At 36.4% G+C, this 17159-nt stretch overlaps 1 protein-coding gene across 7 annotated transcripts in view; it reads left to right on the forward strand.

The window, feature by feature from the left end:
* Window positions 1–17159, forward strand: part of OTUD7A (OTU deubiquitinase 7A) — a 138400-nt gene that overhangs the window by 41448 nt on the left and 79793 nt on the right. For 6 of the 7 annotated variants that reach the window (XM_075764397.1, XM_075764393.1, XM_075764392.1 and 3 more), the window contains exons 2-3: window positions 5401–5473; window positions 6078–6183. The gene's annotated coding sequence lies outside the window, so the exon portion shown is untranslated. Of the gene's footprint in view, window positions 1–5400; window positions 5520–6077; window positions 6184–17159 lie in introns of all 7 variants that reach the window. The other variant, XM_075764396.1, reaches the window with a different exon arrangement.

Genomic DNA, 17159 nt, shown 5'->3' on the forward strand with positions numbered 1-17159 from the left:
TATGTTTTCTCATCCAGTAGTGACTGGAAACATCCGATCACACCTGATCAGATACTTTGAAATATGGTATAGTATGACTCTTCATTAGTGGGCTTTGGAGTTTGTCAGGTTTTGTATCTAGAGGTATGTTTTATAGCTAATAAAGTGTGATTCTTTTAAAAGTGAAATGGCATTTATTGTTTGTAAAGGTGAAGCTGTCCTTGTGAAGTTGATGGAAGTGTTGTATAGAAGTCATGAAGAGTAAAACTGTGGCTGTTTTTCCTGCAAAGTCAGCAAACTGGGTGGTTGGTGTAGAGTGCATAACAGTAACTTGAATTGCTTGCATTTTGTATTCTTTTAGAAGAGGGTAGCTCAGTTTGCAATTACAACGTACTCCATTTATTTGCTAAAGTTTGTACAGTGCTCTAGCAACAGGTTTTCCTAATGTCGTCCACCACTGAAGTGTCTGTGTGCCTGTAAATTACTTTGCTGATAGCTTTTGGAGAAAGTTCATCATGTAGCTTTGTTCAGTTACTGTTGTGGGGGTTTTGCATGTGTATAAAATTTAGAAATAGCTTTTTCTCAGAAATTTATTGCAGATAAGTTAATTATAATTATCAGAAATTAAGATGACACATTTCAAATAAAAGTCATGCATCTTCTACCACCTAGGAATGAATGAAAGACATACTTTTAGATTAGTAAAAGGTATAACTTCCTAGAACCCATTTAATTGAGAATTTTGAGCTTTCAATGGCTAGGAAAAAAGAGCTACTTATTTGATAGTGTCTTAAAAAATGAACATGTACAGTGAAGTGTGGGTGTTCATAGTACTGTGGAGATAAAACCAAGTTTTATGATCTTGTATTTCTCAGTCCTGCTTACAGAGACTTGACGAGAGTAGCTGGCTGCATTTCTGATAGCACAGAAGAGTCAGATTAATTTAATGATGTGTAGCTAGACAGTCAAATAATTTAGTCTTTCTCAGTCTTGGTAAAATGTTCCTTGGCTGTTGAAGAAAAGGAGGACGTTCCAATCCACTTCTGTTGCCCCAGTTTTCTAGGTCAGGTAGGATTGGTGCTATTTCCACATATTTTTATTTGTGAGATTTCCAAATACACGTCTGCATGTTTCTTAGCAATGTCTTTGATACACAAACTGTGTAGGGCATGCAGCCAGAGCCCTCAGACCTGAGCTCCAGCCCAGCTTACTTTATTACTATTGAAGGTGAAGCCTGGTTTTCCAGCTGTCTGCATGTTCGAAGGTACCTGTCTGCTCCCCAGGGCCAGCAGGGCACCAGCACTGTGGAGCAGACTTCAGTTCTGCCCCAGTACCATCACATTGGGCTGACCTGTAACTAGCTCAATGGCACGGCACTGCAGCTGTGGATCTATAAAAGAGGAGAGCTAATCTGAAAGGTCACTGGCACTAAAGAAAAGAGATTCTTTACCCCACTTGCTTCATGTTGTGTACTTTGTGTTGGCTATGGTGTTTCTTCCAGACAAAAAAAACCAAAACACCAAAAAAAAAAAAAAAAAAAAAACAACAAAAAACAAAACCCCCAAAAAAACCCCAAAAAAGTAGCAGAGGGTTTTTTTTGTTGGCTGAGTGAAAGTGGCCCACAGACCACTTAGACAAATATCAGGGCAAATGAAAAGGAGCAAATGGCACCAAAGTGGCCCAAACCAGTGCCGTGGAGAAGGAAGAGGAATCCACCTTTTAAAGCGACTACATTTTAGCATCATCTTTGAGTCAGTACAGACTAGTTTTGCTGGGAAAGTAGCATAAAGCAGATAATGTGGAGATTGGGGATAACATTGATTGTTTGCTCAAATCAGATTTTAGCTATTTTATTTCAGAAGATGAATGTAGATAATTGATAAACTTGAGAGTTTAGATTTGGTAGCTTTCTAGCATGGGCCTGGAAAAGTGTCTCTGCTTTATGTGATAAAGTATGTGTTATATGTAAGGTCTTTAACTAAAAAGAGAATTTTCCATTGTAAAAAGGTGTCTTTAGCTTCTGACCAGTCAAACAATTACTGTGTTTTCCATGACTTCATGCTATTACTCAGATGCTAAAAGTCAGCAACGATAAACATAACCAGGAGGTTCATCATGTCTTAAATTAGAGCTGTGGACAAAAAGACTGCTGCATCAAGGTGACACATGCTACTGACAGCTAAAGGGAATGCACAGAAAACTTTCCAAGATCTTGGCGATGCCGTTTCTGTCAGTGTTCAAATACAGTAGCTTTTGCAAAAACTACTTGAGTACCTGATCACGATGAAACCTGAGATCTGCCATAACCCTCAAACACGGGCACTTCACTATACCTGTACTGTCCTGTTACAGCCTTTCATGATGGAACAGATCAGAATAAAATTGTTCACAAAGGTGCTTGTTGGCATTTTTAAGTTGGAAGTCTTCAGTATGTATGTTTCTTTGGGCTAATGAAAAAACACATGTAATTATCACCTGCATGACTGGAAGTGTCTGTATTTTATTTTCAGAGACAGAAATATAAATCTGAGCTTAAACAGTAATATAATAAATACATTGATAATATGTATCACATAATCAAATGTGAGAACATAGAGTACTTATTAGAGTGTAATCATGTCAAGGTATTACTACAACATCTTCACGAATAATTAGTGTCATATTTTGGTTATGGCACAAACAAGACACAGGTTGAATTTTGAAAGCATTAATTACCTTTATAGGAATTTACTGGAAATGTTTTTCCATAAAAACTTTCTTGTGATTGTTTCAGTTTGAATCTAGTGTCATTTATTTTTCTTTTGTTATGTATGAATCATTTTGACAGATTCATCAAATAACTGAATATAGAATTGGATTCTTAAATTAATTGCTTGTATTGGCAACTACGATTTCATTTAAATCTGTAGTTCACAATCATAGAATAACTATGCCTTTTGCTGTGGCCTCTGCATTGAAAGACAAGTTTTGTGTCTCCTTGTCCATTGCTTGCCCTGTTGCTTGAATTTCATACCATTGAGACCAACATACTTCCTCTCATTCTCCTAACCTCTCTTTTATTATCCAATGGATGCATGCAAGTGTCCAGGGATGGTTTTAGCAGGAGGCAAAGTAGCCAGGAGAGACTTGTCTCTGCAGTGTCTTATGTACTCCCTTTTTTTTACTTCACATTTTTGGTACCTAGAGCAAGCTTCGTTCTGGCTATTTTTGTACTTCTCCAATTAAAACAGCTGGTTTTAATGGCACTTCAGAGAAACAAATAGGCACTTTGATGGACAGCGATACTCTGAGTAGTTCTTCCATGTGTGCTGTTTCTAGAAGTGTTAATTAAGTTTTGTGAGCGTCAAGCGGTTCAGCAGGATATGAGGGCATCAGAACAGCACAACAGGCTTGGGCTTTCTTTTTGTTTCCACCAACAGCATTACTGACGCACCACTTGTTCTGAATGATTTGTGTGTGTGACTGTAATGTGTGTTGTGAATGAAATGTTGCTGGTGGAAAGGAATCAGATGAACTCAAAGATCTCGAGCACCATTCTTCAGCTATGAGAAATTTAGCATAATTATGTGTACTTGTACAATCTACGCATTACAATATAAACACTACAGTGAAAGTGAAATTTGAGTAATGTTTCAATCTAGAAGTCTGAAATAAAGACCTTGGCAAGAGTGAAAAAAGTATCTGGACAATCTCTTAAAAATCTGTCTTAATTTGGCATTTTGGATTGTTTCTTACAATGTTAGGAATCAAAGGTGTGATAGCTTTAGTCAAAAGTGTTAAGTACAGTTTTGCCTATGGACTTCAGTAGACATTTGTAAAAATGTGCATGTGAGTTCCCAACTGCATGGAATTGCATGTTTGTTTTCCACACCTTAAATATGTTAATTTTTGGCCACTACCACTTCCAGATACCCTGTGTATGAAAATGGAGGATATTTAGTTCTTAACAGTCAGGTTACCATAGCTGTTTTCCCATTTTGATGGAGTTTCACAGAATAGTGAACTTAGTGTTCTAGGTGGCTGACACAAGTTAGCCAGCTAAAAATTCAGCTGAACCTGAAAAGGAGGCAGTGTCTTATGGCTTTAAAAATGACCAGTGAAGGTTTGTTATATTAAAATAAATGTGTGACAACATATACTAGGAAAAATAGAGCTGAGAGTGGAAAAGGAAAATAGAAAAAGAGTGTTTGTTATTCTGTGGTTTTATAAAACAAATATATTTCACAAATATGTGGATTTGCTTACATAAATATACAAGTAAATATAAACATATGTATGCATTTGTTAAGAAAAAGCAAATTGTATACAGAGAGGAAAATGTAATATGTTGTAACTAGGAGGAACAAAAAATTCAAAGATTTGGGAGAAAGCAAGTGTGAGAATGGTAATGATAAACACTTTACAAGATATAACGTTTTAACACCTCTATTAATGGTACTTAGACTAATAGAGAAGCAGACTTTAGTCAGGGTCAGAAAGAATGGTATTTGGGCAGAGTATTGCTAAACAGGCTTTAAAAGAAGAGTATGTGCTGATCATTTTTGCTCTCTTAACAGATAAACCAGGTAAAAAAGCTAGATAAACTACAGCATGCTCACGTATCCAGTCAGGAAGCAAAACATTATCATATAACTCTTTAAAACACTCAGGCCTATGCTTCGTGGTTAATTAATTAATATTGAGGATTCTTTTAGATCAATCTGCAATGTTTTGTTGTTGGTTTTGTTATTTTTAAATATGACTTTTTCGAATAAAATCAGTACATCTCAATTTGCAGATGAATGTTTCATGAGTAGAAAGGGACTAAATCTACTGCATCAGCTGGAATAATTTGCTCAGTTCTGTCATTGACATGGAATGTACAGACAAACTGGTGGAAAAACATCCCTCTAAACTGGATTTTGTGGTATATTGCCTTTGTTTCTCTGAACCAAACAGTAGGGGGGCTGCATTCCTAAGAAGGGATTACCTGGTGTACATATCTCTGGAATGGCAAAGCAATCTCAATCTTGAGGCATGCCGTTTGGGTTTATCAAGTTATCTTTTAGAATCCTTGTGTCTAGGTTAATGTGTGCCAGTGGTCAGACAGTGTTTCCCTCCAGAAAGCTTCCTTTCTCTTTCTCTGTTTGATAATGAATGTTTCTTTGTTTAATCTGAATTGGATTGAGCTCTGTCTGAAATTCTTGATGGAAAAGCTATTGTGATCTCAGCAGAAAGGTACTAAAGTGCTTGTAACAATCTTGGGAATGCTCAAAGCTGGAAGAAAGGAAGAAATTCTTTCTCCATAATAGTGCTGTAGATTAAAATTCCAGGGTCAGGGTGTGTAGTGGGAATAAAAAATGGATGCAGAACAGTACTTTACAGTGTCACTTTTGGAGTAAAACAGTAAAACATGTTCTCGTCTTCTCTCCATTCTCACAGACACATGATACTGCAGAGCTTCAAAATCAGAAGTAAAATCAGCTGGACAGTTGCCTCCTGCCTTCCTAAATAGGTAAACATATTAGAAACAGAAACAGGGGCCTACCTACCTCATTCCTGTAAGTAGCTATAAACAAACCCCCCAAATAAACATCTGTCACTTACTTGTTTTGAAATGCTGAGCGTAAGGGCCTTGCAAAGAAAACAAGATTTTAATTTGTTTTCTAGTTGACAACAATTAAGTGTAGCCAACAAAAGAAACCAACTAAAATTATTAACAAGCTAACAGCATGCCTATTGCCTGTGGCAACACAGAGCTGATGGATGATACAGTGTTACTCATTAAATGAATCTTTATCTGTGCTTCCTAAAGCTTAAATGCTAAACAAGTTCGTAAAACCATACATATCATTGCCATGTTAAACCGCTGCAGCAGTTGATCTGTCACTGCAGAAGCTCTGTTTTGGGCGTAGTTCTTTGCTTTTATATTTCTTAACAGCTCATTCTGTAACAACATGATGCAACCCATAGTGAGACTTAAATGGAAGATCCCCATAGTAATAACCTTGGTAAGGACAGTGAACTGAACAATACATTTGCTAAATAAGTGGTGTTTAGCTGATTATCAGCTGCTGTAAATTACTATTTACTTGCTGACTTCTCTGTCCTTTTTCTAGAGAGAAAGTGGGTTTACTGGTGTGGATGCCTGCCTCGTTTGCTTCACCAAAATGAGATAGGGCATGCAAGAGAGAAGGGAGATTTTTAAAAGTAGAACCTACCATGGTGAGTTGGATTTTGTCCCTGCTTCTGCTACCGGACTTCTCAGTGATGTTAAATACATTGTTTAAACCAAACTTTTCACGTAAATGTTTCCCCTTCTCTGGAAGTATGTTATGCATAACACTTCCTTGGCAGCTGCTCTGGATTGAGAAGTTCTTCCCTACTGCTTTTTCCTCCCCTGCAATGTTAGGTCCACAGAGCTGCTTGAAGGAGTTGTACTTCCTGCCATGTACAACGAGAAAACTATGAGAAAATGTGGTCTGTATTCTTGATTTGACACTGTAGGGTCTGTCTTGAATGTTATGCTGAAAATTAAGTACATGGGAACTAGATTTTTAATTTTGAGTTGCTAAATACCCTCTAAAATTGTAATAAAGTGCACGGACTCAAAATTAATAATACTTTTTAAACTGATCTGTCTTCCTTGGGTCCAATTTTAAAATAGTATGGTAATTGCACACCTTACAGGCACATTCTTAACTAAGTTCATTAATGCTTTGTGAGACATGTACGTACTGAACAGATGAGCATCATCAGAAGGAAAGAAAAAAATCCTGAACCTCTGTTCAAAAGGTTACAGTAAGTCAGATTCCTGGGGCCACACTTGCATGGTCGTGTTCAACTGAACGTTTGAAAAAAAATGCGGATTAAGTGAGCCCTTTCAATTCTGCAAAATGTTCATCTTGAATGAAAATACCAGACTGAGGATATAATGAAAGATTTTATTATAAAGCTTACGCACAAGAGAACTGAATGAAAACTCTGCGTTCTTGCGTTTACTAAATTTGACCTACAGGGAGTTATGGCCAGAATATTCTTCTAGCACCTTTGGCTGTGCATACCACTGGGGGGATCCATAGCCTCAAGGCCATGCAGTGTTCAAATTTGAAATCTGTCTACTTTTTTTGCTAAAATGAACAATGTGTTATAATATCCTCATATTAATACAGAAGACTTCTGTGCGTGTTTGTGACTTTGGATCTAACTTTTTGGGTTTTATGTGTTGTTGTTTTGACATGCCTGAAGTGTTCTATAACATTTTCATAAAGAGCAGCAGTAACACTATTGTGAGATTCCTCTCCTCCCCCCAAATGTTGGAGGCTGGATCTTTGGGTTTTTTCACTGCTATGAATCCTAATAATTTTTTGATCATAAAATGAAAGTTCAATGCTTAACGACGTCAGGATAACAAAATATCTAGTAGAGATCAAAGGTCCATTACTGCCAATGTATGTTTCCTGTTACTGTTCACTGTGAAGGAGCCCAAACAGAACTTCTAACAGTCCATAGCACTGCAGCATGGAAAATGTATCTGCCTTTATGTCTCTTCATTTAATGGATTTAATTTGTTTCTAACTTTGAAGCTTAACTTGGGTTTGACATTCACTGTAAACAATTTTTTCTACAGCAATGGGGACTAATGAAGCTTATAGTTTGCTATAGGTGCATTGCCTTTGTGTCCCCACTTCTCATGACAATAATTCTCTCTCTCTCGTGACTTCCGTTCTTTGTTACTTTCATTTCTTCAGGTTTTCCTAGACTCCTGCTTCTAAGTTATCCCAGTTGTCACACGTATCCTTTCAGTGCCTTGTAAGGATGCAGCATGTCAAACTTTTGGGCAGAGGCTTCCCGCGTATTGCACACAGAGATAGGCCTGAGCGCTTGTGCATCTACAAATACAGCAATTTTGAGTTAACTCGGAATTAAACAAAACCAAATAATATACCTTCTTTTATTATTGTAGATTCTAGGAATGACTCCTGGAACTGCAGGGGAAATCCTTCTTAACTTTTATCAGTGTGAAATTTGATAACTTTGTCATGACCAACTTCCGTGAAACATGTCAACTTTCTCTCTAGTAGCCTGTAGCATGTTGTAAGATTGTATTGGATCCGTTGCAAAACCAAACCTATCCAGTATTTGCAAGCTATATCAATTTCACAAAAGGTGTTCATATAAACAATGACTATATTTTTAATCATGTATTCATTGAGCTGGAGCAATGAGGAGAGCCTTATTTAATACGAAGTGGACTCAAGCATGCCTCCTGCTCTAGTGTAAGCACTTAGATCAAAGTTATGAAATACATGAGGTGGTTTAGAAACAGTTAGAATTGGGCCTGGAGTGTAAGAAGGAGAAACAATTTTAACACATATCTAAATGTTTTTATTCATAAACTGATTAGTTGCGTTGAGAATCCAGAAAGCTGCTGGGAATATTATGGGACTGTGATGCAGTTTTGAAAACAAGGAAACACATGGTTGAGCAGAAGAGGGGGAGTGCCAAATATACGAAAAGGTAGGCAGTTCAATTTTTGTGAAAATCCACAGCATGGTAGGAGGCAAGTGTTATGAAGCCACTCGGAGGAATAATGCTTGTTACCCTGGTATCTCTGATGACCAGCTGGTTATAAGGCCAGTCTGCAGAGCTTCCTTCCAAGAGTCTATGGATTTGTGATGGTCTGTCTGACTGTGATTGTGGTGTGGCTGGGTAGTAATGCACTTCAGAATGGCTTTAATAAGTGCTATGCAGATTTTTGCATAAATAGTTTGTGTTGTCAGATATAGATTGTTAGTAGAAGGTGCAAGTATGAGGAGAGGAGGTTTTTAGCTCACTTCAGTGTCGGATAGGATTTGGAAGATCAGAGAGAACTTTCTTACTAGGAAACTGAGTTTTAAAGTACATGTACTTAAATTTCTTTTAGGTGTCTTGATTCACACTGTACCTTGTTGAGAGTTTTAATAACTGTTTGTTCTACATCAGTCAGTATTGAAACTTCAGCCCTTATAGATGTCAGGGAATTCAGCAGTGTTTCTCATGGTTAAATTCATAGTATCTGTTTTGCAGTTTGCTTTACAGAAGGACCTTTTCATTATTGGATAATAAAAAGATACAAACCTAACCACTTGCAGTGATACATAAAAATAAACCTTTCTATTGGATTATTTCTATGTTTATTTTTTATTATTCAGGATTACGTGAAAATGTATCATAAGACAATTTTCTTCAATATTTCAGGGGATGGAGTAGGAAGATAAATATAGACTTGGGTAATAGTTCCATACTGAAGAGTGTTTTTTCTGTCCACACAGATTCTAAGTAATACAATTTTCATACAGTCTAGAAAGAGAGATGACAAAAATGTTTGCTTACAAGCAAACCTTCATCCCAAATACATGTAAACAGACTACATTGTCTGTGGATGAAGTCAAGCAAAGAAGCAAAGTTAGAATTCACAAATCTTTCTTTCCTACTTTCAAGCCTGAATTGTGTTCACATCCTGGGGTTTTTTTTGTCTCTGACTACCAAAGGTCTCTTCTTGAATATAGATTCTTTGTCTGTCTCTCCCTTTCAGAAGTGGGACTTGATGTACCCAACTGTCTTAAGGCTCCTGAGTTATTGCTGAGCTCATCAGTTGTCTCTATAGCTGATACACAAATTTTTTTTTTTGGAACTCCACTATCCTCTGTAGGAACTGTTTTTTATTTAAGCTGTTGAGGATTAAGAATGATATTAGTAAAACCTTTGGTATTCTTTCTGAGAATTTTATAAGTATCCAGTTCAATCATGGAGAAAAAGCTGTATCCAAGTGTTGCATACAGAATGTTTCCTCTGGAGCCATTGTCATTTCAAAAGTTCTTGTGAGTTTGGATACTGCACTCTGCATCCGTGAGTGTCTGTATTTTGCAACTCGGGTGTCAGAATAATTTTATTTGTCCTCGTCAGATCACCAGCACTGAACAGATTGCATTGCTCTGTTATGCTGGGGCAAAGTCAATCCATGTTAATGGCTTCTTTAATCTCTTAAAAGTGATTATTTTATTTGGGGCAGTGACTACAGCCAGTTCCAGTCTCTTGCTAGCGATAGTGTTCAAATAGAGATGAGCGGTGCCTGCATAAGACAAGTTAGACTCTAATCTTTCCACATTTTGTGCCTAATTTAACCAAAAAAAATTCTAAACTTCGTTCTCAGGAGTCATAACATTGCATGGCTCATGTGGTTTACCTTCTCCAACCTTGATTTCAAGTAATACCAATTACCACTCTATATGTTTTTAGCTGTTATGTATCTAATCTAAACCAAATCTATCTGATGTGTCTCATCTATGCATCTGAAGTATCTAATTCTACAGTATACTTTTGTTAGATTTTGCTTTTCAAGGACTAGAAGAATAGGAAATTAGAATAGACCACATCTGAAGAAAAAGGAGGAAATGAAGTGTTCTATTATTCCACCTTACATTGCTAATCTAAGAATCTTTTGATGGCAAAATTCACTTCTAAGCATTTAGTAATTTGTTGCAAAAAGATATCCTTCTTGGATGTTCCTTTTACCAACTTTACTGGACTTATTTCTCTGTGTGTTCTCTGATGGATGACTTGGAAAAGAAAACCCTGGCTTAGATGGCTGAAGCTTAAAGTCAAAGATGCTGTTGTGTTGCTGTCTTGAAGCTGTAGCTTGTGCTATGTAAACCCTTTGGTTCCTACTAAACTCAGTGTCTACTTTGAACAAGGGGGTTTTCCGGGTTGTAAGTAAGCCCAAGTGTCTCTCACCCTCCCCGCCCAATGCCTGCTCTGGGCTCATCCTCTGCAAAGAATTCTGTTAACTCCTAGTTTGTTTTACACATCTGCATCAGACGGCTGCTGTCTCCCACAGGGCTGATGATGATATCACCCAAAGCAGAACAAACTACTGCTTACAAGTTTTTTAGGAAACTGCCTTCTTTGGGATGTAAGCAATGTTCCAGAACTTTCCGGTGATGCAGAGGTAGTTACCAATAGAAAACAAATCTCACTTTCAATCTTCTGATGCAGTGAATACAATTTGTAGTCAGAGCAATAAGACAGAAATGTTATTCCATTTTACTTAAGTATCATCTTGGCTATCACTGTGGTAGTATTTTTACAGAAGTATGTTGGCTTATTATAGAGTAATGGCATTTGTTTTTTTGCAAATAAATGGGATGCATTACCTGTCACTATAGGCAACTTACTCTTGGATTCATCATTTGGCAGTTACTCTTAATTTTAGGCTAATTTAAGACTACATACAATTTCATTGTAGTCTGTTTGAACGTCAATATTGAATTTGTCTTAGGAATCCTCATTAAGATACAATTAATAAAGACTAACTGCTGTATTAGGATACTCAGGCTGCTCTGCCTAATGTGGGTGGAAGTAGAAGTGTGTTTTAATTACAGGCAATGCTCCATCATTTTGAGATTTAATTGCTAGTTGGATTGGTTATTTTAATAGCTATCTATTATGAGACAATTTTGTTACATAACAACAATAATATTGTTATTGTATGAGGTACATATTGTCAGTGACTGCAAACATTTAGCTTTGCTTTTTCAAATGTAGAAAACAAACATTCTAGTTCATGCTCTTTACCTCTGGTATATGCCCTTACAGGTTTAATTACTTATTTTATCAGTGTGAACTAGACTAATTTACTTAGTTCTCATGAAATGAAAATACTTTTGCTAATTACCAGAAGTAGAGTAAAACACCTCTAAGCCCTATTCCATAGTGAGAAATGAAATGCATCCTCTTTTGTACAAACTGTATGAATCATGTTTTTCACCACTGAAAGAAGCCATGTCTGTAAGGCAGTAACTTCACACAGCTTTTCAGGCCAGTGTATCCAAACAAAAATTCATGTCTTAGTTGTTTCCAGGGTAGGTTCTCATGGAATTGCAGGAAATTTTTGTTTGTCTTGAAGATTCCTTTTTTGCACTAAAGCCATGTTTTTCCAAAGTAGGTGGTTCTAGACCTGGGAAAAGAATTAGATGTATACTTCAAAAAGATAGTAGGTGTTCTCACTCGACAATCCAACCATCAGGCTGTATTTTTAAGAAAAAAATATTGACTAGTTCAGTTTAGAGGGAGAGTCTGTCATTCTAAAGAAATGCATCTTAAATGCCTTAATATATTCTAACATGAAAATGATGAATATAGAGCAGTAGAAGGATACAGTTTAAACGTTTCATGCAGTATAAAGACTTTTATAGTGCTTAAACACTCCTTTTATAGTTATTTAGCATGAAGTCCATGAGAATTTCTATTCCATTGTTTTTACTGTTGATAGTATGATGTGCATATTAGCTTAGTGTCTACAGACTAAGCTAGTAGACAGTGGCTACGTGATGAAAACTTTGTCTCTCTCAAGGTATTACTATTTTAGCAAAGATGATTAGAAACTCGAAGTTTCTAATGTATTAAGCCTTTAAAATCAGGACAGTTCAAAATAAATATGTCATCTGTTCTAGATGCTTCATGGGCTCTGTAATAATAGATTTTTAGCATTGCGGAACCAACCTAAGTTCATTCAGATTCACATACTTATAAGTAAATTAATGTAGTTTTGAATTACCCCTCTTACAAAGACGAAGGAGTTTCAGTAAAGTTAGACAAAAACTCTATACCTGATCTCTGTTTTATTAATGTGTATAAGGGCAGAGAGTATATGGATGGAGAAGTTGGTATTGTTTGTGTAGCTAAAAGAAGGAGCCAGTTGATCTGTTGATAAAGAAGACAGGGAGTAACTCCTTTCCAAGTAAATCATCTTCTCTCACATTTCTTCTTGATCTACCTCCATATATTTCAAGCATGAAAAGCTGACACTGTTGGAAAATCTTTCAAAGCTTTATCTGGAGAGAATAAAATCCTTTTGAGTAACTAAAGTAAGTTTCAGTGTAAATTAGAACATTAAGATTCTAAAAAAAATATCTCTTTGTGGAGCAGTTAATTCTTTACAGAGGACCAGAGGATCTTTAACACTCTTATAAACTGAAATTATGTTTGGCAAATAATAGGTTTCAGGACTGAAAAGCATCAAACACACACTGTTGTTAAGTTCCAGACACTTATTTCCTGGTCATGTTTTGCTAAATTTGGAACTGAGTCAACATCCTTTACAAAATGTGTGCTGCATGTAATTATGTTCCATATACTGTTTCACTGGAGGCTATGAGATTTGGCTATTTAATTTGTGTTCTTTATTTATTGTTGCTGTATCATAAAAATGAATTGTACACTGGTGATGTAATAAACTAACACATCTTATTAAACAGGCAGGGATTAAAAGGATGTTTTATTAAAAAGTCTTGGTTGAAAAGTTGCATAAGTAATTGGATAAATTTTTATGGTGAGGTATTTTATTTTGTGAAGGAATGGTGTTTCTCTTTATTCAGAAATTAAGAAAGTTGTGCACTTTTTTCAGTGATTCTTGTTAACATTCAAAAACATACAAAGAAATAATTTCAATAATTTTTTTTCATTGATTCTGAAAGCATCGGCTGAATTGCTTGATACTATGATGGAACAAGACAGTTTGTTAAATACACTTCTGATTCTTGTGATGGTTAAAGCATCACCAAGGGGAGATGCTGCCCAAGAGGAAGCCAGTTGTCTCTTCTCTGTAACTCTTATTTGGTGAAGCCATACTGGTCACTATCCCTGGTTATCAAGAACAGCTTTTGTCAGAGGAAATGACAGGACCTTAAAAATACTAAGGGATGATTATGTGTTCTTGAATGCCATCTGACTTACCTAGAATACCTGTGAAACAGGGGTACCGTGGAAGTTGCTCAGGTTGGAACGACTCACGAGAGCAGTAAAAATAACAAAGTTGATGACTGTCCAGTTACTTGATCTGTTGTATCAAATCTTTTGCAGTATAGGAAGGACAAACACTGGAGGAATTCCCAGTGTGTCTCTAAAAATAGTAGAAAAGTATGTCTTATTCATTAGGAAGAACTAAGAAAAGGGCATAACATATTCTCGTATTTATGCAGATGACTTTTATTTGAAAGCTGGAGCTAAAGCAGAGCTGTATGCAAAATAGTTTTCTTCTTCCTAAAAGTTCAGCTTCTAAAAGCCCAGCAATTAAAAAAAGGGATTGTAAGTGATTCAGTTGGTTTGGTAAACACTGTTACAGTGAAAACTGAGATGCACTATGCCTGTTTATTTCCAAGCCATGTTTGTGGACCAGTGAGACAAAATCTCCAATTTTTCTTGCAGTTACTGATAAATAGGTATAAAAGTCAGCTTCTTCAAAGAAAGAAAAGTGATAAAATTACTTCTGCTGCACAGGTAAAAGATAAAAAGATATCTCCCTGTCCTGCAGTATAAGGAAGCACTAATATATGTATATTTAGTATTTAATTGCTGGTACAGATATTTAAATACTACACAACCATTTCTTGTAATGTCTGAATTTGTCCAACATGTTGAAAAATTGATTGCAACTTTTAAAAATATATATAACAGAGTATTTACATGATGTGACTTTAACCATCTTCCTGGAATTAAGAACCTAAACTCCCAAAATAGTTAATGGAGACTCCAAGGTGCAACTAGAGCACCTTAGTAGACCCTGTCTACATCTGTTAACTGTCGAGGGAGAACTTCAGATCTTCATTTGCAGATTGACTTGTTTGGCTACAGATGAGGGGTTCTGAAACTCTTGCACTGTGTTTTTGCATCTCTTGGTAAGAAGAAAGGCTAATTAAATTCAACTCTGCCATTAGGATCTACAAGTCAAGGTTATATTGAACTGGAAATGAAATTCTGAAATCAGACATCATTGGATAATATCATGCTAAGAAGCTCACAGGCATGCAGTCTTGAACTGATACCAAGTGTCATGAAAAGGGGAATGCATTTTTAGCCTGCTTTTCTAACAGTCTCTCTAATGAGACTTATGCCCATCCATCTGTGTATCATTCTTCCCAGTTCCCCTGAAACCATTGTACAATTTGAAAAATAGAATTGTCAAAGTTAATAAAATTCTTACAAAATTTGTGAAAGGCTATGGCTGATGGAGCAGAAGAAAGACTGGAACTAGAACCGTACTGTTTTCTACGCTTTTTGACAGCAGTTGTCTGGGCAGTCTAGTGCATACATAGTTCTGGACTAACTCTGGGATGTGCTGGTGACTGCAGAAGTTCAGGGTATTAAAGGACAGAAATCCAAAGAAAATGAGGCTTCCTTCTTTCTGCTGTTCACAGAACAATTTTCTGCAAAGCTAGTAGGATTTTCCAAATAAGTTTACTACATGTAGAATTGATTTATTGATTCTGTGAATTGAGGGATGTTAACTGTGCCTCAAAGCATGCTGGTATTTGTGTGTCTACCTTTAGTTAATAACAGCAGATGGGTCCAAACAAAACTGAAGAGATTGGCACCTGCAGCATTGAGAGCTGCCTTGTGTTTCTGAAAAATGTTGGAGCCATTTGTAAATCCAGAAGGTCACAGGGTTGTATGTTGCTTGTCATGCTTATGCTTGTTAGTGCAGCTTCTGATGTGCTCTTATAATGAACTTTCTTTCTAGCTTTCACAATCAAAATGCTGTTTTGCTTTTTTTAAGCCTTAGTGTCCTTGTGCAAGAATACTGGATATTTTTCCTTCACTAAAGTAGTGCAACAAATTGCAAATGATGTATGACTTAAGTATTTCTCTTCAGAGTACATAGTATATGTCTTGCTGTTTGATGATATAGTCAGCTTAGTCATGTATAGGAGGAAGTTGTCAAGCCTAGAAGAGAGAGCAAATGTGCTATAAAAAGTAAGCCCCAAATTTCATCTTTATGCCTCTACATACAGCGAACAAGGTAGCTGAAAAAGATTTAAGTATTTTTTTCAGACTGGAATACAGATGCAGGAGAAGAAAAATACCTGCAGTTCCTCCCCGCTCTTCCTTACCCCCATTAGCACTCTGTAGAGCAACACATACTCTGTATTTTTCCTGCCTTCAGCCAAGGCAAGGTGAGTCAATTGACCTATCCACAATCCTTTCATTACGAACATTACTTCACTACTTCTTTTCCATGTCAGGAAGGCAAAGTGATATAATTCTAGCAGTTCAGGGCCTTTCCTCAGCCAGGTTTCTCCAGTAAGAAACTTAATACACTTCAGCTATGCTAGTCCTTAACTTTTTGTCTCCATATGGAAAAAAAGGCCCTCGCTGAAGTCTGTGCTTCCACAGATGTATGTGTCTTCATCTCAGTAGTGTTTAATGGAGAGATTCGTTCATGGAAAGAACAGAGAACAGTGTGAGGCAATCTGTCACTTAGTAAATTTTTGTACTGGTTTAGAGAAGGACTAATAGGATAGAAAGACTTCAAAAGTCAGTATTCAGTAGTGACACCATCTGGGGGGTGACATTCTATACAGTGTCTGACTTTCAAGAGGTAAAAATATTATGGAAAAGTTTACTGCTTATCTGTAAGTAGCAATGGCAATTATATTTTAAATTCTCTGAATGTCTTTCTGTTTGAGGGCATACTACTCTGAGTTTTTAATTCTATCATTTGAATTATAGAGAAAATAGAGCCAGATTTTGAACCTCCTGCTGGAGGTTGTTTACATAATTTTGGGCCTTTGGTTATGGCTTTACTTTAGGAGACTGAGATTTAATCAAGCAGATGTGGATTTGTATATGTGGACTAGATATTCAGTCACATAAGCTGTGTAAAAAAAAAAAAAAAAAAAAAAAAAATAAATCACAGGTTAGATTCAGGACTGTTTGAAGTTGCCTGAGAAATTTTTTGCAGCTAAATCTCTTTTGGATGAAATCTATTTCTGAAAGTCGTGGGTTGTCTGTCTTTTAGTTAAAGCCTCTAATCTTATGGAGATCATCATCATTAAAAACATTGAGGTTATACATAAGAAACAAGTAGCTGCTTTGTAGTTTCTGAGTTGCATGTATTATGTTGCACATAACCAGGTCCATTTCTATATTAATTAAAACACAAATACTGATGACACGAGCTTAGTTCAGATCCAAGTTTAAATATTTGACTAGTTGATGCTAGTGACTACCTTCTTTTCCTCACACTACCACTTTTACGTTGATGCTAGTGCTTGAAAAAACAAATTATTATCAACTAAAGTTCAACTTGTATCTTTCTACATTTTAAAATATTATGAACTCCCCATAGATGGTTTGCTTTTCAGTGTCTGTGAACTGCAGCT

Source organism: Balearica regulorum, chromosome 12, assembly GCF_011004875.1.
Source record: "Balearica regulorum gibbericeps isolate bBalReg1 chromosome 12, bBalReg1.pri, whole genome shotgun sequence".
Taxonomy (NCBI): domain Eukaryota; kingdom Metazoa; phylum Chordata; class Aves; order Gruiformes; family Gruidae; genus Balearica; species Balearica regulorum.